Source organism: Caloenas nicobarica, chromosome 1 (assembly GCF_036013445.1).
Source record: "Caloenas nicobarica isolate bCalNic1 chromosome 1, bCalNic1.hap1, whole genome shotgun sequence".
Taxonomy (NCBI): Eukaryota; Metazoa; Chordata; class Aves; order Columbiformes; family Columbidae; genus Caloenas; species Caloenas nicobarica.
In genome coordinates, this window is record NC_088245.1 from 179,839,640 (window position 1) to 179,865,264 (window position 25,625).

A 25,625-nucleotide genomic window follows, 5' to 3' on the forward strand; every position below is an offset into this window, starting at 1 on the left:
GGCCTTAAAAATTTTCTTTTTTTTTTTTTTTTTTTTTTAGGAGAAATCTTATAGATGTGTATAAGAAACAACCTTGCAAGGCTGTAACTGTCCCTTTATGACATTTGAATTTGTGCATCTGTGAATCCTCCCATTTGTCCCTTACCTTCATAAGGCTTAGAGATAACATGATTTCTTGCATTGCCCTTAAAATGCTCATTAAAATAGAGCTTTGCATTCAGAAAACTATAATCTCCTCTAATCAGTATACTGCCATTGCATAATTACTAGGTCACTTGTGCCTCTTTCTTATTCTTTGCTAGTAGCTCAGGACAATGTAGACTCCTGAACACTGGCATGCTTCTGCTGATTAAAACCTGGGAGTTCGAATGTGTAGGTATCTGGCTGAAAGGCAACAATGAGAATAGAAGATGGTCTTCTCATAGTTAAACACTACTAGCTGTGCTTTTTCCCATCTGTTTGACAAGAAAGAATTAAAAAGGAAAGTATTCCTTGTAGCTCCAGGTGCTTGCAATGCACCCACTTAACACAGATGGCAGAAGGCCTGCCTGTCGATGAGTGGACCTTCCTTTGCCAAGGAAACTAGAATTGTAGCTAAAATTGTATTGGTTTTGTTTTGCCTTTTTTATTTTTTTTTTCTCTCACTCTGCCCACAAAAGATAGGAAATTTGCTTTACTGTATCTGATTTATAAAATGTAGTCTTTTCCTGATGTATGATAAAGATAAAAGACAGTCTTGAAGGATGTGTGCTTCTCTTCCACTTTAAAAAATCTCAATGTTAAAGTGCCTAACTGGCACAAAATTCTTATGGGTATTTCACTTGTGTCACTAGTGTCCTCAGAATTTAAAAGAAATGTAGGTGAACACAGAATTCTAGAAATGGAAATGACCACCCAAGTCACTAAATCCAGTTTTTACAGTTACAAGAAAGCAAGTCATACAATACCATCTCTAATTTCTACTCTAATCAACCAAGCTGGATTGCTCCAGCACTTTTTTTTTATATGATTTCTCTAAAGTAGCTCTGCTCACTTAGCTGCCAAGTTGTTAGTATCCTTGGAACATTAATTTATTGTCACATAAAACCTCAGAGGTTTACTCTGATTCATTTCTATGAATTCTGTTTAAGCACTCTGCATTTAGATTGCCTCGTGGTTCCAGAGAATTATCTATTTCCCCTCACATTTGTCAATAAGAAGGTAAAACTGAGGGTTGTTTTAGCTTCTTACAGATGATGGTGTTCTTTCGTATGAACAGGATTACCGTGTCCTTAGTTTTTCTCTTATCAAAGATCAGACTAGTGAAATAAATCAGAGCTGAAATTACACACACTGAAAATCCACACAACATTTCGAAGTGCGCACTTGCTTTGGTAGGCTACAAAAACTCTGAATGTCTCTTCATACATATTCACATGTATACAGAAAGTTATAATTTGCCTTATTAACTATATCTAAGACTTTTTTAGAGTATGTCTGGCCTGTTGTCCTGCTGATATAGCCTAAGCTACTGAAGACATATTTGTTTCACAGACAAATATTCAGTACATATGCCACAGGTCTCAGTCAATGTGGCTGCTGGCTAAGAGAAGGCAGCTTTCCTGTCAGCTCTCAGGCTCTTTCTTGTCCAGTAATCTTTTGACATATTGCTCTGGGAATGCTAATCAGAAACATAGAATCTGCATAATGGCAGTCAGATTACAAGAAGCAAATGTGTCTGCTGTTTGGGTGATTATATTTTATTTTTTTGCCAGTGATTGGCTACATGAATGCACAAACATTTGGGGACAGAGTAGAAGGTAAACCTGGAACTGGGTAGAGGAGCATAAATTATTCTACTAGGTTAAGATATACCTATGGGCAGACTATTACCTTGGAAGCTAAAGAAGATATCAACTGATGAGATAAAGAAGTGCTGCCACTGGGCACTAGAGATTGCCAGAATAGTTGGAGAAGAAAGCAGATTGCTGTCATCTTCATAAATAACAAAAGACAAGAAGCTAAATAGCCTGTTCCAAAACAGATCATTGAAAGGAATTATAATAGAAGTATAAATTGAGGGAGAGACTGAATGTTGGATTAAAAACTTGATTCAATTATGTCATTTTAAAAAATGCATAATTTAAAAGTGATTTTTTTTCCCCAGCTAACTCTCTGAAGAACCCTTTATTGTTGAGTGTCATGTGGAAACCTTTTTCACACAGATTTTTTGGTGAATACAAAAATGCTTAGTAAATCATAAAAAATAGTTGTGTAAATCCATTCCCTGTGGTGTGTATCCTCTGCAAGGGTAATGTTTGGCCTATAAGTTGAAAATGATCAGTGATCAGTAACTTGGCACACTGTCCTGATATTTGCAATGTACTGCTTACTTGGCAGTACATCTGCTAGTGAAAGGAGACAGTTTTAATTTCTGCTTGAGGTCATGTTTGCAGGAGTAACTTTTGCTAAAAACTGCTATCCTACCCACCATTAATTCTGTCTGTATTATCAGTAGTCTTGTTGCATTGAGTCAAACCCTGAGTCAAGGTCAGGTGTCTTCATTTCAATCAGATCAGCAAAAACATGCTAATTTATGCAAAACAGGAGAGTTGTAGAATCATAGAATCATCTAGGTTGGAAAAGACTATTAAGATCATCCAAGTCCAATGGTTAACGTAGCCCTGCCATGTCCCCCGCTGTACCATGTCCCTAAATACCACATCTACACATCTTTTAAACACCTCCAGGGATGGTGACTCAACCACTTCCCTGGTCAGCCTATTCCAATGCCTGTCAACCCTTTTCGTTAAGAAACTTTTCCTAATATCCAATCTAAACCTTCCCTGGCACAACATGAAGCCATTTCCTTTCATCCTATTGCTTGTTACTTAAGAGACTGACACCCTTGCTACTACAACCTTCTTTCAGGTATTATTAGTTGTAGAGAGTGATAAGGTCTCGCCTCAGCCTCCTTTTCTCCAGGCTAAATAACTCCGGTTCCCTCAGCTGCTCCTCATAAGATTTGTGTTCTAGACCCTTCAGCAGCTTTGTTTCTCTTCTCTGGACTCCCTCTAGCACCTCAAAGTCTTTTTTGTAGTGAGGGGCCCAAAAGTGAACACAGGATTCAAGGTGGGGCCTCACCAGTGCTGAGTGCAGGGGGACGATCACTGCCCTAGTCCTGCTGGCCACACTATTCCTGATACAAGCCAGGATGCTGTTGGCCTTTTTGGCCACCTGGGCACACCGCTGGCTCATGTTCAGCTGGCTGTTGACCAACACCGCCAGATCCTTTTCTGCCAGGTAGTTTTCCAGCCACTCTTCCCAAGCCTGTATTGTTGCATGGGGTTTTTGTGACCCAAGTGTAGGACCTGGCACTTGGCCTTGTTGAACCTCATATAATTGGCATCAGCCCATCTGTCCAGATCCCTCTATAGAGCCTTCCTATCATCAAGCAGATCAACACTCCAACCCAAATTTGTGTTGTCTGCAAACTTACTGAAGGTGCACTTGATCCCCTCATCCAGATCATTGATAAAGAGATTAAACAGAACTGGCCTCAGTACTGAGCCCTGGGGAATACCACTCGTGACTGGCTGCCAACTGGATTTGGCTCCATCCACTACAATTTTTTGGACCCAGCCAACCAGCCAGTTCTTTACCCAGTGAAGAATATAAGCATCCAGGCCATGAGCTGCCAGTTTCTCCAGGAGAATGCTGTGAATACAGTGTCAAAGGCTTTACTAAAGTCTAGGAAGACAACATCCACAGCCTTTTCCTCATCCACTAAGCTGGTCACCTTGTCATAGAAGAAGACCAAGTTAGTCAAGCAGAACCTGCCTTTCACTAACCCATGCTGACTGGACCTGTATGTGCCATGTGATGGCACTCAGGATGATCTGCTCCGTAACCTTTCCCAGAACCAAGGTCAGATTGACAGGCCTGTAGTTCCCTGGATCCTCCTTCCAGTCCTTCTTGTACAGGCATCACATTTGCTAACTTCAAGTCAACTGTGACCTCCCTGGTTAGCCAGGACTGCTGAATAAATTGTTGCAAGTGGCTTGATGAGCACTCCTGCCAGATGCCTCAGAACTCTTGGTTGGATCTCATCCAGCTCCGTAGACTTGTGGGTGTCTAAGTGGTGTGGCAGGTCATTAACCATTTCCCCTTGGATCATAGGGGCTTCATTCTGCACCCCATCCCTGTCTTCCAGCTCAGGAGGCTGGGTACTTGAAGCACAACTGGTCCTACTATTAAAGGCTGAGGCAAAGAAGGCATTTAGTACGTCAGCCTGTTCTTCGTCCTCTGTCACTATGTTTCCCTCTGCACTCAATAAAGGATGGAGATTCTCCTTAGCCTTCCTTTCGTTGTTAATATATTTACAGAAACATTTTTGCTGTCTTTTAACACAGTAGCAGGATAAACTTCTAGATGAATTTTGGCTCTTCTGATTTTCTCCCTGCATAACCTTGCAACATTCTTGTTGTCCTGCTGAGTTGTCTGCCCTTTCTTCCAAAGTTAATAAACTTTTTTCCTGAGTTCCAGCCAAAGCTCTGTGTTCAGCCAGACTGGTCTTCTTCCCTGCTAGCTCATCTTATAGCACACAGTGACAGCCTAGCAGTTTTAAGTTTTCCTTCTTAAAAAACAAACACCCTTCCTGGATGCCTTTTCCCTTCAGTATTGCCTCCCAATGAACGTTACCAACCAGGCTCCTAAACAGGCCATGGTCTGCCCTCCAGAAATTCAAGGTAGCAGTTCTGCTGACCTCTCTCCTACTTCTTCAAGAATCAAAAGCTCTATTTCATGATCACTGTGCCCAAGATGACCTCCATCCATCACATTGCCCGCAAGTCCTCTGTTTACAAACAACAGGTCCAGTGGGTCACCTTCCCTAGCTGTCTCCCTCACCAACTGCGTCAGGAAGTTGTCTTTCACACACTCCAGGAATATCCTAAACTATTTCCTCTCTGCTGTGTTTCATTTTCAGCAGAAATCTGGTAAATTGAAGTCCCCCATGAGAACAAGGGCTAGCAATTGTGAGATTTCTCCTAGCTGCTTATAGAATATTTCATCGGTCTCTTCATCGAGGTTGGGTGGTCTGTAACAGACTCCCACCATGATATCTGCATTGTTGGACTTCCCCTTGAGTCCATCTCTTCTGGACCGTAATATCTACATGCTTAGTGGGTTCTTTTAATCTTTGCTCAAAACTGAAGAAAAGATACATCCTGTAATTAATCTACACATAGGTTCATTTATCCTTGTTTTGACAAGGCTATTTACAGTCATGATCATTATGCATATTGGTAGATTCTATGGACAGTGTAGGATCAATGGCTCTAAATATAACAGGAGAATAGAAGGCAATTTATGGTTTAAAAAGAGGAAACTACTCAATTTTGAGAGTTTATCAACAGTGCTGCAATGATCCAATTTTATATTAGAAACAATGAAAGCTGTAATTGCTTTTGAAAGCCACAATTTATAGGTGGATTTGCTCAGGGACTTTTTTTAAGATTTAGAAATGCTGAGTAATTAAAATATATCTTACTTTGCCTCTCCCCAGCTAAATGGAAACATGCAAGTGAAATTAATGTGAAGTTGTACTGTAAATTTTATTTCAAACTAAAATATGCACAGGATTAGTATTCTGAAAGAAAACTGAATCATAAATGTCTGACAGTTCCTTACAACTGGTAGGTATCTTTCCTTGTCATAAAAATGTGATGATCTTTATTCATTTTACACAGATATTCCATATAACCTCTGCTTAAATTAAAACCCCATGTTGTCTTTCTCATTGGCATTTTCATCCTTTGCTCTGCATTCATCTCTGCTCTCTTGAATCTAAGATATTGAAAAGGATAAATTTGGCTTGATAGGACTATGTATAACGATGCTACTGTGTGTTGCTAGGATACCATTTGGTGGTCAACTGTCTTTAGTGCAGCCACTATTACTTGCCAGACTGACAAACATATTAGCTTTTATCCCCCTTAATTCTTGGGCTACAGAAAGTTTCCCTTAATTTTATTCCATTTTGATTTTTTGTGGGAGGTAAACTTAGAGAGAAAGACAAGGGAGAGGGAGAGAGATGTTATTATTTTATTTTCTTTTCAGTCAATCTAAATAACAAATATGTTATCTCAATGAGTTTAAAAGGAAACATTTACCAATCTTTCTGAGTTTTATAATTTTCGGTACATGAGCTAGTACAGGATCTAATCTGATGTCCTCTAGAGCCAGTGAGAATCTTTCACTGATTTGTTATGAATCTGATAGCACCCTTTGGCTTTGTCTCTGGGGATTCTGAGGGATAAAAGCAAGAGATGGAATAATTTGAGCTATATAGTCATGTGGTGTAGCTGGTGGTGTCTAAAAGTTCATATCCTCTGGGGATGCATGAAGAGGGGAGGTGAAAGAAATTCACACTTGACTTACTCAAGAAAAAAATGCTTTTTCCACAGGAACAAATAATGGCTGCTTTTCTTTTGATAGAATTGCTCATTCCTTAGTGCTGACCACTTCTAGAAATTAGTCAGCTTGACTGAGTGACAAAATATTAGTTTGCTACTTTAACGTTAGGTGTCATTTCTTGAAAAAAAACAAACAAGCAGAAAGGCACCCTTTCTCACTTGTAGCTTGCTTTCCCTTCCTGATCTGATTCCTTCTCCTGCTTCTGGTCACAAGCTCAAGGTAATGGTACACTATAGTGGAAACGCTGAGAAGCTACGGTCTGCCAGGAGACTTGAACTTTGGTCATCATGTATTTAAGATATTAAGGACTCTGATAGCAAGAAGTATTTCTTCTTTTGAAAAAGAAAACAAACAAACAAAAACCACGAACAAACAAAAATGAGGACAATTACAATAACAACAACAAAATAGAAAAAAATACAGTGCTTTCTAGTGATTTACATTGCTTTCCTAAATTGATTAAAAACAATAGGAATTGTCAGTGAATTTCAGGCTGAGTAGGACCTGAACGTCCAGTCTTAAATGAAATAACAAGAATTTAGGGAATAAGTATTTACATGTAAAGAGTATTTCTTCATGTAATATCTGTCCAGCATGAGGAAAAGTAATTATGTCCATAACACACAAATCTAATTGATAAGTTTTATAAAGACATCATTATTAAACCTTCTGTAAAGGATGTTATTTGTTGTGGGATACATCTCAACAACATCTGTAGTAGTGACCTTATGTACCTGACCATAGTCAATACAGAAGAAGGCATTGCTCTAGTACGTGATTTAGCTCACTTGTTTTAGACATCCAACTGTAGAATAAGATGCATTGCACTTTTCTCTTGGAAGATTATAAGAACAACCTGAGGTTATAGACAACTACATTTAGTCATTGATACTAATCTTTCTTGTAGGTTAGTATCTAACTTCAGCACCTAAACCAGTGATATTTGGTCGTCTCTGTATTCAGAGGAAAGAGCAAATTGTCTTCAGAGAAGAGGCCACTGTCACTGTTCTAGATTTGCCTCAGAAAGGGATGAAACTCCCTTTAGAGATGCCTAGCTTTCATTTGACTGTAGTAGGAACTGATATTGCAGTCTAGACTGAGCATTAGACTCTCAGAAGCCCAAGGTTAGGTGATATGAATACCACCTTTAATGGATATCTATTACTTTACAAAACAGCATAACCTACATACAATAAAAGTAATGAGTCACAAGTAAATATTATTAAATTTTACAGAGGACACATGGTATTTGGGATAGCAGATGGATATCAGGTAACAGCTGATTAGGAAGTTACTCCCTAGTGTGTTCAAATATATCTGGACAGAAGGTGTGCAAACAGTATCGCAGCACACATGTGAACTCAGTGAAAAATTCTGGCCACACGCGATGTTGCTGGCCAATGTCTGTCATTCCTCTCTCCACATTGCTTTATGCCCAACACTGAATTCATGATTACTAACATCTGCACATTATACTGGCAGTGTATCATCATTTTCTGGCAGCTATGAGTGCCAGTGAAGGACTGTAACACTTTGTTTAAGCCATGGGCAGTTGGGGGTAGTGAGGTCCATGCAGTTTATTCTGAGAATTTGCTGAGTTCTTGGCTACTATAAATACAAATAACTCTAAAGCCACCACCAGTACCAACAACAATGAATATTCAAGCTCTAGCCAGGTACCTTAAAATTATATTGTGCTTCACAGATTTTTCTCACAAACATGCAGATACTAGTACACAGCACTGAAAAGATTAAAAGCCAAATCAAATACTACCAGTAATAAAGACACCAAACAATAAAAATTGTGCAAACTGTAATTCCTAGCCATTCTGTGCAGCTGCTTTTCCTGTAGCATTTTCTGCCTAGATTCCAGGGGAGAGATCAAAAACAAGTTTTGGTGATATAATCTACCTGCCTGCAACCTCACCAGCAAAAAGGCAGCAATAAATCTACCTTATTTGGCTACAAACTCATGGTAATGCTTTGTCATTAGGCAGACACTAAGAAGGCACTGTACATCAGTAGACATAGACCTTGGTCTTCATATGTTTAAGATGCAATGAACCCCAGCACTAACAGGTAAAGCAAGGAAGTTTAAGGAGTCATTGGTTTAAGAACACTCGAATAATCCCTTGAATCAAATGTTAGTGCAATGAATGAGGGTGGCGAGACTCAGTAACCGGACGAGAACTGCTTAGAGAAGTTGTGGATGCCCCTCCCCTGGAAGTGTTCAAGGCCAAGCTGGATGGAGCTTTGAGCAATCTGGTCTAGTGGAAGGTGTCCCTGCCCATGGCAGAGGGGCTAGAACTAGATGATCTTTAAGGTCCCCTCCAACTCAAACCATCCTATGATTCTATGAACACAGCTTCTTGAGTTGTTGAGGAGTCTAAATGTTCTGAGTTATAAAGATGTTTTGAAATTTTTCTTGGTACTCTCTATTGACTCAAAATTGAGTGTAAATTGATGAATACTTCCATAACAACAACAAGAGCAGCAAGCATGTGTCTTGTCAAATTGACTCACCAGTCATTTGGGGGTTTTGTGTATTTTTAAGTAAAACTGGTGGTTTATTTTCCATGAAAAATAAAAAGGATGCAGCAGCAAAAATTGTAAAGATAAGAGAAAACATATTTTACTGAAAAGCAGGGGAAAACATCTGAGCAGAACTCAGGTGTCTGGTACTGACTCTTCACTTGGAATGGAGTATAACATTTTCACTCAACAGCACTGACGTGGATGCATTGCTGCATTATGAAGTTCTAGGGTTGCTAACTGCTGAGGTCATCTTCACTTTTGAGTGGAGACCACAGGGAGGGAACAAGGAAATCAGGAAGTTCTTAACAAATTCTCTGATCTGAATTTTCTGTGTCTATTTTATGTCTATTTTATGTCTTATTTTGCCTATTGCTACCTTTATTTAGTGAAACAAGATTTGTACCACTGACACTACAAAAACAGCTATATCATTGATTTCTTCTTTCAGTTAAACACTGATTGTTACAGCACAATAAGCGGTTGTATTTTTTTTTAAATGGTCAACAGTGTATGTTATGTAGTTCAGGCACGGCTCATCTTTTCTTGCAAGGAACTCAATGCTGATAAATCTTCCCATAACCTGAAGTCGCAGACACACTATGGCAGAGGAGTCAAGATCAGTCCACTGATAGAAGATATCTGTGCTCCTTAGGTATTTATGCAACATTTTATTGTGGACTGAGAGTGGGATCAGCAGACAGCTGAGTCCTGGGAGACCTGCTGATATTGGCTTAAACAGCCAATGCTGGCTCATTTCCTCGCTTCTGGTGCAGATCCAGGAGGCTTTCCACCAGGAGAGCTTGCCCACAGCCATTCACATCACAGTTTCTGCAACAGATCCACACTTGAACTGTTCAGATGCCACAGGTTTGCCCATCTGGTATAGTTAAACCTATGGCTGTTGCTCCCACACTAAAACACATCAATGACTTTCTCCACCCTTGATATCTTGCTGAGCTGGCTGTATCTGATAATGCAGAATCTTCCTATAACAAGGGAATATGGGTTCTGGCAAAAATACTGGAACTCTTCATGCATCTGCCTCTGCTTGAGTCTCATTTGTCAGCTTTATATCTGTGCTGATCTCTGGATTGCATTGCTACTGATGTTCATTTCCTAACCTGTCACAACTGCTATCACTTGCCTATTTCTGGTGTTGCATACTTGCCACTCTATGCTGTGCATAAACAGCCTCTTTGTGACTCAGCTGTATTAACAGAAAAGGTTACCATTGCCAGTTTAGCCCTGCTGTCCCTGCTTCTTCTGTTTGAGATTTTTCTCCCCATTAGATCTCCTTACAGAAGTGCTGTTACAAGTGTTGTGTAATTTGCATTGGTCAAAATGATCTGGAATAAAGAAGATTTGCTATCTGCACATTTTAAAGTAACCCAATTTGTTTTGATTAAAGTGTCTTTCAAATCAGGGATTGAGAAGAGGCAGACCCTAACAAACAAATGATGGTGGCCAGCTACAAGTGAACTGTGTGTGGTAGCCTAGACACAAATTTTATGCAGACTGCCTTTCCATTTTTAGCTTTAAACCAAGCCCTATATGCTATTTCATGTCCCTCAACACTTTTCTTTGAAAAATCCCCACAGATACCTCTCCACTGATAAACTTTTTTGGCCATATTTAATGAAAAATTTCTGATTCAGATGGTGGTTTATTTTCTATGTGAGAGCAATGCTGCATCTGCACAGAACTACATTGTCCACCTTGGAATCCATTTCTCGTTGGCATTTGACATACTTTATGTCTGCACTGTATAAATCCTGGAATATGTTGACACATGGGATGCAGCAATGTCTCCAGATAGATTTGAATACAGCTGCCACGGACACAAGTATAATTCTACATAAGCATTATCTGATTATCTGATTTGCTCACGGGAACCTCAGCAGCATGTTTACACCACATGTGGGGTTGGCTATTCACAGTAAGTTTTTAATTGCTGCTTAAAAAACTTACAGCTGTAAAACTCACTTGCCAATACCAAGGATGCTCTGTCTCCTTCCTGTCAGAAGTAACAGAAATGGCAAAATTGACTCAGATGGAAGAAAGAATAATTTTCTATTTGTATAATGAAAAAAAGTCCCCCCCCAAAAAACCCCAAAACCCAGTTTTGCCTTTTGGCAAGTTCTTTTTATAATACCAAGCCATAAAATGTTTCTGGAATGTGAATTTGTGGTACAGTTTGTATCCTTTCACTTGTGGTTTCTCTCATCTTCACCAAAACAAGAATTCAGCTCTCAATCTCACTTCTATTGTCATTATGTTAAGCCTTTCTGTATTTACCCAGATTAAGGAATACTCTATTTGGTAAACACTAACATATAGTTGTGGTTATTGCAGAACTTTCCATATAATACTATCAGGCTACTGAGATTCCTGTAATACCTTTGTGTCCATAACCAGCTATTGGCCGGATGTAAGTGACTTCCTACACATTGGCTAGTCCAGCTTGATGTTGACTAGTGAATCACCCCTCAACACACATCACATGGAGAACAGATGGCAAGATCACACAGCAAATAGTAAGGAACAGTATTTAAAAATAAGACAAGTGGTCAGATGCAGGGTTGGCCAGAGGTGTGTCAATCACCCTCCCTCTCCATCCATGCTTGTATTATCACACTTAGATCCCTCCCTTTCCCCAACCTTAACTCTTTTCCTAAACATCCTGGAACACCTCATGTGTATTCCCACAATCCTCTTAAAACTTTCCATAAATTTTATACTATCCCATAAACCCCATAAAATACCCCACTGTAGGTTTGTTCTTTCCCGTGAAACCCATGATAATTTCGTTACCCTCCCTCATATCGGTTCTAGTTGAGGCCTCTCAGTAGCCCACCAATCAGTGGCCTGAGAGTCCTACAGAATGTTAGGGATTGGAAGGGACCTCAAACGATCATCTAGTCCAATCCCCCAATCCTAGTCCTTGTTATTTCTCTATTAGTTCCTGTTCATGTTCATGTTCATTTTTTTTCCTTTTTCTTTTTCTTTCTTTTTCTTTTTTTTCTTTTAATGTTGAATAGCTATTAGTCACATATCCTCACAAACCAGATGTCCTTACACTCCAGGTGTCCACACATCCTTATGTTCCACCTATACTTACAAACAGTTGAGTTTGTTCCTGAGTTTCTAAAAAAATATTACTAGAATCATTAATAGAAAAAATTGAAGAGATGTTAGGGAATGCATGAGAATACCACCATGACTGAAAATGATTCTCCACTTACATCCATGTAGATTAACATCCTTTGGTTTACATTTGAAGGGGACAGGGCTGCACAAACTGAGTGGCTGCTCTAGACCTTCAAAAAACCTACAACAAAGAAATTGTATATGTAATAATTCACCTGTCTTCCAGGGAGGCAGAAACGCAACTGAGTCAAGGCAGGGTAAGGAAACCCTTGCCATGGATAAGGCCAAAAAATCTGAAAAATCCTTGCCCACTATGGTGGGCCTGGGGAAACAAGAAGGATAACCACTTTCTTAATGACTTTTCTGTAAGGAGGCCATCTAGGGATTTATCCAGGCATCTAGAGGTTCAATCTGAGGAGGGCTTGGGGAGGAACATATTCTGAAGTGATGTTAGGTGAGAAGGTGACTGTGAGAGGGAGTATCACCTTCAGCTAGTTGAATAGAAATCTGAGTGGGAAGCAATTCTACCTGAAGTTTTCAGTTCTGGTCGACCTGCAGGGTAGATGAGTCGAAAGCAGAAAGCTGCAACTAGACGGTTCTCAGAAAAACTAGCTTGAAAACTGTTGCATAAGATTTTTAATTTAATTTAAGACTTAAAGGACTGGCCCTCCTCTGTGGAGACTTTCTGACAGGACAGAAGTGTCATCGGCTTCTCTGAAACACATTTTATATCAAATTACAAGAGTACCAGGTCACAGTTACTCTGAAATTCTGATCAGAGTCACAAATGTGTGAAGTTGGATGATGACTGGTGAATTAGTCTCCTCCAATCAGCGACTGTTAAAAAAAATTGATCAGACATAATGTAGTGTAAATTATTCATTCATTCATTTAGTTAAAAATGATTAAATACAGTGTCGCTGTCATGGAGGCACCCCAAAGTCAGTTTTAGGCAGACAACAAGTTCCAAAACAGTCTTTATTCTAGCTGGAAAAGTGCAGCCAATAAACCGACTAGAAATAGGGTTTATACAATTAGTTAGCACTCCGACAACATAAAATACGGGTTCGGATATCAGTTGAGATTATTGGGGTACAGCAAATAAGAATAATGAGGATTCACAGCGTGAATGCACACACACACTCACAAGAAACAAAACCAGAACCCTCTGACTCCAGGGTACCCACAAGAAATAATCACTCGCCTGGGTTAGGCAAGGACTCACACTTGTCTGGTTAGGCAAGGACTCATTCAAGGATATATCCAGTAAATAAGCACTCACCCAAACGGGGAGGTGAGGCGCTCTCAATCCCGGGAAGTCTCTTCAGATGGCATCCCAGTCTAAGGAGAGGGCTCCAGTTCACAGACCCGCTGCTCCGAGAAGACCAAGGGAGCCTTCGGTGGGAACCCCGTTTTATAGTCTGGTCAGATCTGGCTGTGGGCTAACACAATCCAGAAGCTTTGCAGCTACTCTGGGCACCTCCTCTGCTAACGACCCTGTCAACTGACCAAGGGTCTCACTCCTCCTGCCCCACCAGCTGGTGGAGGTGAAGGCACCCTGCCCCGGGGTAGGGAAGGATGTGACTATCAGCACCTGGGTACCATCCTAGGTGTGTACATGGGGACAGGCACAGTGGGGCACAAAACGTGCTAAAAGAGTCATCAGCTGCCCCATTGAAGGCTCCAGATCTCAAGTGGATGTGCAACTGCCACAGTCACATTTTCATACGCGATTTTTTGTGGAAACCTAACTATTGTGTATGAAGCTTCCCCCTTCACCTTTGTTTTAATCAGTTACTTTCAATAAATGTCATACCTTGGAATGGATGAGAGGCAAAAATTATACTTTGTAAAAAAATTCAGATTTCAAAACTTGATCTCTCCCCTCACCAAAGGGTGAACTCTAGATCTTTTAATTACTGTTACATTTTAGGAAAAAAAAAAAAAAGAAAAAAAGAGAAAAAAAGTGCGCCACCCAAGAATACTCCATTGCATGGTTGTAATTAACTCATTCATTTAGCTCATTTAAAAAGCAGAACCATAAGGAGAAGTCTCATATCAGAAAAGGAAAAACAGAATGTAAGAGATTAATACATATATATTCCATTGCTCATACTGATGCCATAAACAGTGGATAATTCTATATGAGCCTTTCCTTCTCATTTCTATTATGGCTTTATAAAACAGATTTCTATGCACTTTTGTTTGTTTTATTATCTCCATTTATGAAAGTTTCCAAAGGAAAGATATTTTTATAACATTGTCTTTGCCTTGAAGCTGTGTATAAAGAAGCCAGAAATAGTTATGAAGAAATACATGGCAGAAATAAATAAGAGTGATCTTACTTTATTTTTCAGAGTCTTGCACAAGAAAAATCCATGTACAAAATGCACTGCAAGAAATTTTGTGATCATCACAGAAATATTTTGTCAAGTATTTAATTGTTGCACTTTTTTTTTTTATATTCAATGGTAACTTGTCTAAAACATTGATAAGATACCATACTTTATCCCACCATAAGAGAGTGGAACTTCTATGTAGCATCTGGTGCCAGTATTTTTTTCCCTGTCAGCTTGCTAAGTGAGAATCTGTATGTCATCAACACTGGGATAAGTTTTCTGCCACACTCCGCATTTTCCTTTTTGCTTATTACAGTCAATATACTTTTAATTATTTTCTGTATCTTTTCCGAAACACTGAATCGCTGTATCTTATTCTAAACATGCTTTTCCTAAAATATTTGTGTCTTCTCTGTTTTACAGCTTTTTCGGGGAGGTGCATTGGTGTAACATATAAAGTTGAAGAAATGTTCTGGTAAGGTAAAAAAGAATTAATCACAACCCCATGACTAGTCAAAAGCTTGAATAGTCTTGAAGGAGGGAAGTGAAATGTGCAGCATCTGTGGATCTTTATACACCTACACTGTGTATAAACTGCCTGACAAACTATCAGGCACTATGCAGTGAATTTAAAAACTAGAATACAAAGCAGATGGGACACAAACATTTAAAACTCATGCTACCTAGTTAGCTTGCAGTAAGTTCTACCTCCTCCCTTTTCCTTCAGTCCTGTAGTACAAGACTCATGGCTTAAGATGGTACGAGGAAATGTTTGGCCAGATCCCAGTTTTTAGTTACCTGCTCTAACAACAGCTACTAAAAAGAGATCTCTACTTCAAAAGATGTTTCTGTATATATTGTGTATATATATATGTGTGTGTATACACATCTGACATATTACCATACACACATCATGCACATGTCTATATATACATATATTTGTGTTAAAACAATCTTTTATTTTTTTTTTTACAGCAAAGTTCAAGCAGCATGGTAAATGAAGTGATCAGAGGACTAAAGCAGGACACAAAATTCCTGACTTCAGAGACTTCTGTCATACTCCTGACTCTAAGATTAAGTTGTTTACACAGTTTTCCCCCTCATAGTACTGTTTATTCTGTTTATTCATACCATAACTCTTTGGGTACCAAGGACTTAATCTTACTCTAACTCTAATTTAAGTCTAGAAGTCCAAGTACCTACATTTGCTCCTGAGTTAGTCATTCTGACAGGGAGAAATAAGCAACTCAGAGGTAGATATTCACTTAGGAAACAGCTACATCTGATCATATGACCTTGATTTCAGTTGGTAATTCTTGAGCTTCAGTTATTTAACAAAACAGAAAACATGAGTTAACTGCCACGCTACAATACTGCCCTTCACAGATGGGCATAAACAGAGAGTGCTGTAATGCATATTACTCCTCAGATGTTGGAAAAAAACTGCGCACAAAAGCTGAGAGGCAACAGCAGAAGGCCATCAAAAAGTGCCAAGTGGTTTATCAATAAACAGTCATATACTTTGTTAAGTGAAAGATCACTTGCTGGAATTTCAGAGAGAGAGTTTGTTAATGCTGTATGAACAATAACATGGACATTCATAACTAAATATCAGAGACACAGCTATTCCTAAATAAGTATCTTGAAGTAACCAAATGGGGAACGATACTGCAATAACTTTGTTCCAGGTGTTCTTTTGGTCTGATCGACCATTTTCCAGAGCCTGCAATAAAATATTCCTCTATTATTAACAGTTACACTGTCCAAGAGTCAGTCCCATAGTGTGTCATGAGATATTTCTTTATATTATTCTTCTCTTTTGTATTCAATGAAAGGAATTCCGGTTGGACATTGAAATATGAATTAATGTAGATTTACAGTGGGAGTTATTTACCTTATTTTTCCCTGTACCATACATGTTGGTACACTTCTACAAAATCTTACATAATCACCTCCTGGCAAAATATTAGTTTCTAAATTTCTCTTTCTATACAGATTTAAGAATTATGTTCTGATTGAAGTGATAAAGCTACTGTGTGACTGTCAACATTTACTCTTTATTCTAGGTAAATTAATATTTTCCTTGAGTTTCCTGTATGTTTGCAGGCGTTTTCTTTTTCCAAGGGCAATTATTCTATGTAAAAATGCATGAGATGTACCAGTAGTTGTGACCTCTCTGTCATTGACCCTTCCTGATAAATTTTTCGAAGGAACTCTCTCAATAGGTTGGGACTGAGGGAGGCTTAACTTCGTGGAAGGAAATCTATCACACAGTGAACTGTGCTTAGAGCTTGCTTATTGCAAGACATGAAAAATAAATGGTTTGAGTGTGAAGCATATTTTTTCAGCCAGAGAATGACTTCAGGCATAATGGACTGCATTCAGGAATCTTCCATTATTTTAGTCAATATTTCATGTATTTGCTTTCATTTTCTGCCAAAATATAGTCCTATTTTTTCAGGCATTTACTTTTACTTTTAGTGAGAAAATAACACTCAGAAATGCAGTGTATTTCACATCTTCTAGCTGAAGCCCTAGAACTTGTATTGTGTCTTTGTCCATAACAGAAAATAAATGTTAAACTACCAAGAAACCTACCTGATGTACTGGTAAAGCATCCCATAGTAGCTCAGTATAATACACATAGGGCTCAGATTCAAGAGTATTCAGTGACTGAAACAGTAACAGAATAGGATTATTACTTACAAAGAGTAAAAGTAATGGATAAGTACAGGAAGCACTGGAATTCATCTTCTTTTTCTCTGCGTAGTGCAAAATGTGTTGCAGAGGAGAATAAAAGGGACACCATAGTCTTTCTAGCAACTAAAAAACCCTCTCAAAATAAATTAAATAGTAGCTGTGGGAAAATACAGTGAAGTGGTATATTGCCTTTATCAGACAACTAACCTGGGTTTGTACTGGCACTGAAGACACAAAATGAAGATTAAAATGTGAGATAGATTTTCCATACAGCAATTAAGAAAACCAACAATTACTGGGTACTGGAAAACTGAAATATCAGCCCTTTCACATAAGAACTTTTATGGGGGAAAAAGGAACAAAAATAAAAATAATAAAATATTTTACAGTTATTCAGAACAGTAATTTTAGTCATTCAGTTGCAAATACCTTTTGTTATTTCTTACAATGATAGGACAAGAAGTAAGGGTTTTAAACTGAAAGAGAGTAGATTTTGGTTAGATATAAGGAAGAAATTCTTCACCATGGAGGTGGTGAGACACTGGAACAGGTTGCACAGAGAATTTGTGGATGTCTCATCCCTGAAGGTGTTCAAGGCCAGTTGGATGGGGCTTTGAGCAATCTGAGTGAGTGGAAGGTGTCCTTGCCCATGGCAGGGGGGGTTGGAACAAGATAATCTTTATATATCCTTTTCAACCCAAACCATTCTACGATTCTATGATTTTACACACATGACTGCAATAAAATTTTATATAAATCCTGCAGTATCACTAAAGTGTGTTTCATTACTGTATGTTTATGTGCATGTCTATGTACATATGCACTCACAGAATCCCTCAAAATGTGTGAATTTAGGTCTGCAATCTAATATTTTGTGTTAAACTGCACCTGATCTCTTTAGGAGTTTTATCATTTAACATCACTTCTCAAGTGAGAGCTTATGTCTATTAATTGTAAAGACACTGCCGAAATGATAATTTTATTTCTAATTGATCTGAGTGACCACTGGGGATAAGTATATGTGATTTTTTAAATTTAAAAATATCATGTCTACCTGATTGAACACTATAGTAAAAATATTAACAAAATTTGGCATTAAAATGCATTAATATTCATTGGAACCAAATTTCAATCTGTATCTGATATCTGACCCAAAGTGCAGAGTACAAAAATGAATTACAAGAACACTCAACTAGTAAATAAAAATTGTACCATATGATGTTAATGAACATGATTTCCAAGTAAAAATATAAAATATTTAATAAATTTTCTAAACACCGATCTTGTTAGAAAATGCATCTATGAATGTCATTGATGAGAAATTCAGTTTAAGTGAATTGTTGATAATGAATTGGTTGGTCACCTTTAATATTTAGGAATGGGCAAGAGCATTTTTGGGGTGGGGGGGTCCATCTCCACTTGACATCTCCACTTGACATCTCCACTTGACAATACTCAACAAAATCTTCCTGAGTTGTATTTACCTCTTGTGCTAATGGCTGATGGTGTGCATCAAGCCTGATACCACAACATGCAGGAAGAGTGGGTTTGCTTCTCCACAGAATTTTTACTGTGCCTGCACAGTAGTTTTCAGTAGGGATTTCCCTGGTTGCCAGTCAGAAGTGAGCATCATGGGTTCATGATGAACAAGCCCAGAGGAGCTGGGACTTTGAGCAGCATCAGGGGGAAACCTGTGTGTGTGCATGCACATCTCAGAATACAGGTTTTAGAATACAAGATTGCTGTCCACTCACTATACCCATCCTGCTGAGCAAATATATTTTTGATTACATGTCACTGAGTGGTATAGTTTCATTCTTGCTGCCACCTCACTGAAGTTTCCTTCTGGCAAGCAATGCACAAGACTTATAGCCCTTTTTTTCTGTCTTCCAACCTCTAGCAGCTAAAAATTCATATCTTGTTAGTATTATATTAATAATGAATAACAAATACATTTCTTGTTCTGTTAAATATTGTTCTCCTACACCTCCACTGTGTTATATGCACACAGATCCATATGTACATACACACACACACACAAAGAAAAATCTACTGCAAAATTTTCTGTTGAAATCCCCACCAGCTAAAAGACATTAGAATTGCCACAGGCATAGGATTCAATATATCACTGGCTCTGTTATAATAATTCCTTTATACTTCATAACATGAAACTGAGGACATATCTCTTCTACACTCCTTTCTCTCACCTCTTTAGTGTCTTTGCTTGATGCCTCTGGTGATACTTTTAAAACTTTTGCTTTTATTATTGTGCTACATATCAAGTAAGATACACCATGTAATTCAGAAACTTTATAATGGAAGAAAAGCAACCAAAAACTTAAACAGAAAATAAACAGCCTAATTGCTTTCATAATTATATTTGCATGAAACTCATGCAAATAAAGAAGAAATTGTAAATTGTCTCTACTAAAAGTTTTACAAAAAGTTACAGAAACGAGACAGCATTCAATTGAGTTTTTCTGTATCACGATAGCCCAACACCATAGCTACCAAATGACGTGTTAATGTTAATGATCCAGCAAATTTATGAATTTCATTGGGTTGTTTTTTTAATGAAGGTATTAATCTGTATGTATGTAAGTGTTGCATTTTTATGAAGGCTGAGCAAGTATTTGTGCAAAAGTAAGGACTTTTTAAAACTGGCGGTGGTTTTTGTTGTTGTTGTTGTTTTGGGTTTTTTTTGTTTTTCCCTAGCATCTACGATCATTCAATCATTTGATTCTGCATGGAAAATTTTGAACTTTATTTGGACTTTACTGTAGTTTTTGATGTTCACTACTACCTGCTTTGAAACAGTTACAGGTCAGTTCTATAGTATCAGTGTGCCTGATATAGTGAAGAGAGTGTCTGTCACCTTAAAATGCAGGGCTATTGTAAGAATATAAAAAGAGAAGTATGTCATTAGATCAAAGATCCATTTGTGTATGACGGATGTCACTATCTTGTTTCTGGCATTGGCCAAGAGTAGATTTATATGTAAGAACAGATTGACAGGGGAAACAGCCATATGACTGTAGTGATACAAATTAGCAGCTTAATTTTGGTTTGTAGTTTTTCTAATACATTGACATGCAAAAAAACCCCACCCTAAAAAAATCAAACCAAAACCAAAACAACCAACCAACCAAACAAAAACCCACAAAAAATGAAAAGAAAAAATGAAAGGTACATGTGGTGATTCAGGTCAGAATTTTTTTTTTTTTTTTTTAATTTCTGAGTATGCATTTACTTACTCATGGAACCATCACACATATGTGGAGGTTGTATTATTTTCTAAAAGTTTTGTTTAAAAATTGCCCCTAGCCAAGCCTCAGGTCTTAATGGTTTTTGTTGTTATCATCGCCTTTTCTTGAAAGACTAGGAAATATTTTCATTTTTTTCCCATATTTTCTCTCTTTTTCAGAAAGAAATATTAAAACGTTATGTTTTCAGATAGGTAAAGAATTCCTTTATTTTTGTCTACTCTTAACTATAATTTTTCAAAGAAATTACTCATGTGTGTAGTCTTTGGGAATAGCCTGACATCCTATGAAAATATTAACTCTACATCAAAATGAAATCTTGTTGAAACTCTCTTCCTCCTTCATGTTGTACAACATCTAGAATGTGCATATGCAGCTTGACATAGAAATGCCACAGCACTCCCTTGTTTAGCAAAGTTGGCAACAGAGAAAATATCATGCCTGTTTTTTTAAAGCCAGAAGTGCTTCCCTCTCCAGTTATACATGCAGTTCAAGCTGCAGTCACATAATTGGGTCCCAGATACCTGAGGAATTTCCTCTCTCTCTCTTTTTCTCAAATTCCCATGCCCAAGTTAAGAACTACTATTAAAGGTCTCACTTTCATTCCCCAATTTCTTTTCTCTCAGAAAGCTTCACTGTAGTACTCTAGCAATTTGCTTCATTTTATCTGTTGATTTTCAAGTGTGTTAAGTCAAAGTTAGAGAGTGGAGAGCTAACCTTTCTCTGATTTTTCTTATGGATGAGTTTGGGGTATCTTATGGTACTTTAAAAATGCAATTCAGTATGATCTCCAATTATACAGTCTTATAAAATTATTATTATTTTTCACTGTGTGTGCATGTGAGAGGATTCTCTCACTTGACATGTTTATTGCTCTCAGCACTGAAAAAACACAGAGAGATGCTGAAGAGATCTGGGGTCACAGTCTTGTTGGGTTCTTCTCTGGATTTCATCTCAGCTGCAGCTCAGCTCTTTTCAGCAGGGCAAATGTAATTGACAACTGAGTCACAAAACAGACATATAGACAGACAGATTAACCTCTTGCCTTGTAAAGATTAAGCCATATATAGTTTTGAAGGAATTTTTTCTCATCCATATTTGTTGGCATCAATAGCTATATTCATTGCACGTATCTATGTGTGGTTTTGTATGTGCTCTGTGGTTTTCAACATCAGTGCACATTTGGTATAGGAACATAGTAGTCTTTTTTTTTTTCAACCAAAATGAGTAGATTTTAGGGAAGTTGGACATTCAGCATTCTGAAAATCAGGTCCTGGAGAAAAACAAAAAAGCATCTAAAAGTAACAGTGGGTTTCATCTCTAAAAATAGCCATCTAAAATTTAGGCACAACTTTTGACCTGCCCTATAGTCAATGGAGTGAAATGAGTGCCTCCACATCTGAGTTGTTGCTTTAGCTGCCCACTGTATCTCAGTTATCTCAGTGATGTCATAGCTTTGTGAACACATGACAGGGAATTTCCTTAACACATGCACATCTCGACTTCTAATACTTGTTTCCCAGGTTGCATGTGCATTAGGTGAATTTCCTTGTTTTATAATTTCTGAGGTCTCTTTTATTCCCATCATCCTGCATCTCTGCTTTCCAGCACTTTTGACCCGTACTGTACTTTACCATTAGATGTGCTGTTCTTAATTTAAAACTCTCTTCATCAGTTTGACCAGCCTTTAGCAAAGATTATCTTGGCTTCACTTGGTCAGTAGCATCCCCTGCCCCCCTACCAGTCCTCCATCCTCAAAGTAGGTCCCATGGTTGTAAAACCCAAATTCCTGTCAACATCACCAGCTGCACAACCAGATTGTTGACCTGCAGGTGCTGAAATTAATATAATTGTATGACTTTGATGTGACAGGACTCAAAATCAGCCAGGATTTTGAGGTAGATCTGTTTATATTTTCTCCAGATCTAAGGTAAAATGATATTTAAACCTAGTTTTAATTTTGTTTTTAGTAGTCTAAAACCAAGAATAAGTAACTCTCTGAATAAAGAAAATCTACAGCTTTCTTGCAGTAGTAAAATAAACACTGCCAAAGAGATCTCCTGGGCAGTGGAACTCCATTGCTTGTGCTATTAAATTGTGCAAGAGAGGTCTCTAACATGGTTTTGGCCTAAAAGAATACGCAAATGCACTGCCAGGGCTCTAGCAAGGTTTGCATTTAGCATAAGTCAGACACCTTTCTCAACAGGCAGCATGCATTCAGCCACCCTGTTTTGGAAGTTAGGAGAGTATAACAGTATGCTCATGAGCAATTTGCTGCTGAAGAACAGGTTAGGGAGCATTTTTTTTTTCCCAGTTTGAATGTAGTAAACATGATTAGGAAAAGCAGAATAAAAGGAAAAAAAAATAGTATTAGAAACTACTTTTCTTTTGCCAGCTCTGCTCTTGCAAACAGGTTCTGGCTCAGTCCAGCCACTGAAACTCAGGTTTTTGAATTACAAGGAATTATATTAACCTCTTTCTAGTCCCCAGGAAATTCTCTCTATCCTCTAGCTGACCACATCTCCAAAGGAGTTTCTCAGCCCATGCACAAAATGTAAACTTCCAAATCTTTCTATGAGTCTTTAAAGCCTTTTTTGTTTGGTCATGCTCAGTTCATCTCACCCACATATTTAAAAGCCTGCCCTTATTTTTTTCTTTTCTTTTCTTTTCTTTTTTTTTTTTTTTTAATTTCTGGAAAGTTCCACATGTCCCAGTGACTTCTTAAAGGATTATAACGCAAGAATGTGCACACATATGATATCTTTCCTTAAACAGGGCATTATGCCCAAGCTAATTAGCTGAATTCTCAGCAGGGCTAATTAGCTTGGATGGAGCTCCACGGTGAGGGGTATGTTGTCTTTGGTTCCAGAGCAACGGTGTTTGGACTAACAAGTGCTCTGCAAAGTTGTGTACTCAGCAGGGTAAAAATCCTTCATCAGAAGTCCGAGTTGCAGCAACCATCTTGCAAAACTTGGCTGGTTTGTATCTTCTAACCAAGTTAAAATACATGACTTCTGCTCCTGCTTTTTTCTCTAGAATTTCCCAGTCTAAATTAATTAGTCATTTTAGAAACCAAAACATTCTGGCAGGGCATTGGAGCAGGTGCATAGACACCGTGCTCTATCATGTGTAACTTTAAAAAGACTGGAGACGCTAAAGACTTTGTTAAAATTATTATCTGTAATCCTAGACAGTAAAAGGAATAGTAGGCCAAAATTCTTCTCTCTGTTGAAGAATCTTGTTAGAAACTCATCCAAATTATTGATGGGTCATTTGTGGCTCATTCTCATAACTGTGGGTCTGGATTTTCATGACAGATGGTTGAGTTGACATTCTTGGTAGGAATTGTGCTCCCTGCAAATACGTTAGTATACATACATGGTATTTTGCCTCTCTGAAGTCATGTACGTCTGTTCGGATGGCATTTTGCCTACTTGCAAGTCAGCACAGAAGTCAAGCAATGATAGGCTCATGCGGACAGTTGGCATTACCCTGAAAATGTCACTTTTTTCAGGAATTCTTCATTCTGTGCCAGCGTTACATATTGGCACCACATGCCTCTTTACACCTAATTACATGAGTTGACATGTACATGACAGAACAGAAATGGTTGATCTGAGGAGGGACTGAGAGGTTGAACTTTATGACTGCTTTTACAAATACAATTAATATACTTTCACACTTGTTGGCAAGTCAATATACAGGAGTCGTCATGACCCTTTCACTGTATCATGTTCAAGTAATTTTCCTAAAAAGTAATGGTTGTCAGTGTTTCCTGTTTTGGCACAGATGATTGTCTGATAAAGCTAAGTCCTTATACTAAGAAGTGTGTATTATGCATGTACTGAAGTTTTAACGGGGGAAATAGAAAGAGAGAATTTTTCTGTTTCTTCTAAAACCAGGATAAGAAATAGCTTTTTCTGTTGTAAAATCTATCACAAATAAAAAGTGGAGGTAATATACCTAAATGCTGCACATAGGTTACTGGTTTGGGAATTCTGCAGTTATGCTCATTCTTTTCTAGAGCTCTTTTCCATCTTATGCATGTACAATCCAACAGATAACAAGAGAGGGCTTAAAAACAATTCTGCACAATTACTTCTACATTTTTGGTAAGTGGCAGTTCAACCTCATTAACATGTCCCTTTCTTTCTCCTTTTCTTCCTCTTGTTTCTCTTTTCTCTTTCTAAAGTTGTCATGGTGAATATCTACTATTTGTGTTGTCCTAGCTGAAAGGCTCTGATCCAGTTAACCTGGCTAGTTTTGCAGAAAACAAAACAAAAAAATCAAAAGCGGATAGCTTTCTTTTGGTGAATAGTAGATCCAACGAGCATGCAGATTGCAGCAAGGAGGAGCAGAAGAGCAAGGCTATCTACATATTTAAGTATTAATGAGCTATTAGATTGGCTCAGAAGCTCATAGAAACACAACTTGAGGTTCTTTCTTGTAGACCAATGATACCTTTGGCTTTTCATTTTGGCAGATAGCTGACTTTGGAGAACTGGTTAAGCCTGACTGGGACTGTTAGTCAAATATTAGCAAGATAACCAATTTTTACTGAGGCCATCTGCTAAACAGCTTCACAGCCTCCTCACAATTGGGTCACTTCCCTCAAATCTGTAAAGACAAGTAAACACTTCCATATTCACTAGAAGACCACTAGAGAATGTAAGATATTGCAACAGAAAACTTGGCTTGCAACAGACAGAAGAAAGACTTAAACGGCTTGTATGTATCTGCTTAAATACAGTTAAACTAGCTTGGACGCTCATACCCATTTCATTTCAGCTAATCTACAATGAAAACATAGCCATACTTAATCTATTTGAAATAATAATAATAATATACATATAAATACAAATACTTATCTTCATAATCCAGTTGCTCCAACTTATTCTCTTTCAACTTTGCTAAATTATTTAATATGTTTACTCATCCCAAAGTCATCAAAGGAAAGTAAACAGGAGTGAGGAACATATGTCTTACTTTTGCCCTTTTACTAATTTGTGGGATGGATTGACCACACAGAAGAAAAGAACGTCAACCTATAAAATGGGAGCACAGCAAATACGTAATCTTGGTTCATACAAATCCTTCCAAAACTTTACTGTTACATCCAGATGTTCTTTTCAAAAGGGATGGAAATGTCTAACTGTATTTTGAAAGTAAATATTTAATATGAGAC